Consider the following 3514-nt stretch of genomic DNA (forward strand, 5'->3'; position numbering starts at 1 on the left):
GAAACAACAAAATGAGTGAAAAACTTCTATTTCTCCTTATTTTAATACCTACAATAATATAAAACATTATTTCTAATTGGCAAGGGTGTATTTTAGGGTGGAATTAGCATCGGCCCGGTCACGCATGTGGCCGACGTAGACGGCCCGCGCAGCGTTAAAAATACGCGCAAATTGTTTAAACAATGCATGTCTTGTTGATCGGCATGTGTTTTCCTTTAGTTCCGCTTGCGGCCGCTCTTCAAAGGGCGTCGCCACGCTCGGAAGACATAACCTCCGAAATAGCCCATAATGAATAGGTGCTTTATTTAAATGCTTCCTGCCTTAAAATAACATATTTCAGAAGTTAATTAGCCTCCCTTTGATGGTGTGAAGATAATTTAATTCGCTGTTAGTCCCGATACTGTCGCTCTTTCATCTACACTCGAAGATGGGCGTTGTTTTCGTCTTTCGACGCCTGCTTTGTTTTATACTATTGCAATTCCGGCATATATCGCTTTCTTACGACGTTGGCTATGCACGCACTTTGTTTCGTATAAAATCGCAAAATTTATGAGAATGCTTGGAAAGCGACCACTTTATAAGACTATCAACATCATCTTGGTAGGAACATACTCATTCATAAGTTTGCCAGCACTTAAAGTTCACTTTTTAGGCACCTTCCGTCTTCGTCACGCAAATCTTACACATCACTACCATCATCACCAGCACCTACCTTAAGTGCACTTAAAGTGAGTAGTGAGCAGCTTCATAAGTCTCCTAAGATGATAACAAGGGGGTAATGTTCTATCAATCCCCCCCTTTCTCTCTCATTAACCTCTCTACATCACGCCAACACGGAGAAAACTAAATTATGACAACGAAAAAATTATAATTTTTGATTGTAAAATACTAAATTTGGCGTAGAAATTGTAGAATTTATTAGGTAACTTGTAATAATCGCAATTTTGACGATTTTTTTTTTAAATTAGTTCATGTTTTTTATTTTTACAAATTCGGGTTCAATTTGTAATTTTTATTATTTTCGCTTATGGAGCAACGGACTAGTAGGATAAATTGTAAATATTGCCTTAATATTTAGGTAAATTTTCCTTTTTCATTTTCTCCGTGAAAGAATACTAAATACGTACAATAAAACCTTCAGAATAAACTGATATGCAAAAAGTATTTTAATTTTTTTTTGACGTGACAACGTCTTATAATTCGATGGAGCCGGCTGCGCGCACGAAAAAACATGACTCATGCGGCGTTACCTCGCTCTGAGGCGTTCCATTTAAGGCTTGAAGTGCAANAAATAGAATGTTTATTTTCTAAGACTATACTTTGTATAATGCCCGCTTCGTACGACGTGTTTGTGATTTCCCTTCGATGTTATTATAAGCGGATTCTATTGTATAATAAACATATTGAAAGTTGTATCCAAATTCGGGTGTATTTTCTTTTTATACGTATGTAGGTGGTAGAATAAAGAGTCCAGGGCTAGATTTCAAAATATTTATTTTACAAAGTAGACATATACGTATTTTGTGGACAATTTAAAAAATGTTTTTTGGTCAAAATAAACTATTCCTTTCACAATTTGTCAAGACAGTCGGATAGACCAGTATGACAAATGTCCGACGACACAACCCATTTATATCTAAATCATACTTCAAATATGAGCTGTTCTCTCGGTTGTCTCGCGGTCATGAACAGGCGAGCAGCAGGAAATAAAAAAATTCTAGAAATGTACACCGACAAAACTGACCGACTGAGAAAAATTACTCGGGGATAGTAACGGTACAACGCGTATAACAGAACGAATATAAAAAATTTTTTAATTCACTTATAAGCGCCCGATACGTGAGCTTCAAGCTTTTATATAAAATTACTTATTTTTACCAGCGTAATACGTTAAACTTAGGAAATGAATGCGTATCATTAAAGTTCAAGAAGAAAATACCTATAAACCAGTAGCAATTAATCTTGTATCATTTTATACACTTTATCCAATGGGCGAAATGGGAAAACAAAACCGTCACAACGTAATGTTTGCAGAATTCTTCTTCTGTAATCGAAGCACCACTTCAAATTCAAAATCGATGAGTGCCTACCGGAGAAGATCTTGGTTAAAGTTCTTTTACGTTTTCTTCCATGGACACTGTAAACAACCGCACTAAAAGGGCGTATGTTTTGTAGTACTTACTAAAAAGTAGCATTTTATCATCATAAGGTCCACAGTCATACAACTAAACATCGTCTCGCTTGAAGGTCTCTTTGTAACTATTTGGCAAAACAATGTTCTGGTGATGTGCGATTTTTTTATTACAAATGCAGTTGATGATAGTACTACAGAATAATAATATTAATACTCGCACAAAGATTACTACAATATATTCTCTTATACAGATAAATATTTCACTTAATATTTGTTGCACGAATTGCGATTCCCTAAATTGTGTTTTCGATGGTTTAGATCACTTTGAACAACATTTTTCATTGAAAAAGGAGTTACAATTCCAGTTTTAATTTTCATGTATAGAAATCCGTGCACATTCTACAGGAACAATCCTTGAACATACTCTGTCATTTTATGCTTCGAGATACTCAACCTGATATTACGAAAAGTTCAGTTTATAAGAAAAAGAAAAACGATAAATTTGCAAATTTTTATTAGTTTATAATTCTTATAACTTGGATTTAGCCAGTTGTTTGTATAAACAATTTTTCTCTTTCAGACTCAATCTTAGGCGTATGTGGTATTTGGAAGTGTGAGGGAATTGTAAATCTATCATCTAACAGAGGAAACAGGTAAGAATTAAAGCCTACACCATTTTTATTTATTATGCCGTATTTACTAAACAATAATTTTTGCTATATCCAATCTTCGGTGATGCTGAATTCCCTCCCGCAGGTAGCTTTGGTTAAAATATAGATAGTCGAATTCCCTCCCGGGTACTAGCCGAGTTCCCTCCCGTTCATATCAGCTCCGATAATTAAAATTAAAGATAAAATAATTTCAGAAAGAAGACACATACCAGTTATGAAATCCTAGGCAATAATTGAGAGACTGTAAAAGACTGTGAGAGACGCTCTCTCTCTGAAAGACTCTGGGAGACTGGAGAGAAACTGAAAATTTTTGTCTAGGGTACTGATGTATATTTTTAGGGTTTCTCAATCTAAATCTTAGGTCAATTTAACCCCAGCACGTCAGGGCTTAGACATAACAGTGCAATATCCAATGATACCGTTAAAAAAAGTTCAAGCCCTCAGTTGGATTTGAAAGACAAGTCTAAGTCACAGCCCGAACAAAAATTTCTATTTAGTCCCTTGAGTGTCCTATCGGACTTAGAGACCTAAATTGCAATTAGAATTTAGAAATTCTATACTAAAATAATATTTGTAGTTCTAAAGCAAATACTAACAATAGAATTGTAACGGATGAGAACCCTTTGGGTGCAGAACCCAATTGTTGTGGCAAAGATGTCCGTCCTGTTCCGGTTTCTAACTTCTAAACTAATTAGATATCAACTTAGAA

This window comes from Agrilus planipennis, unplaced genomic scaffold (assembly GCF_000699045.2).
Source record: "Agrilus planipennis isolate EAB-ADULT unplaced genomic scaffold, Apla_2.0 scaffold42, whole genome shotgun sequence".
Lineage (NCBI taxonomy): Eukaryota > Metazoa > Arthropoda > Insecta > Coleoptera > Buprestidae > Agrilus > Agrilus planipennis.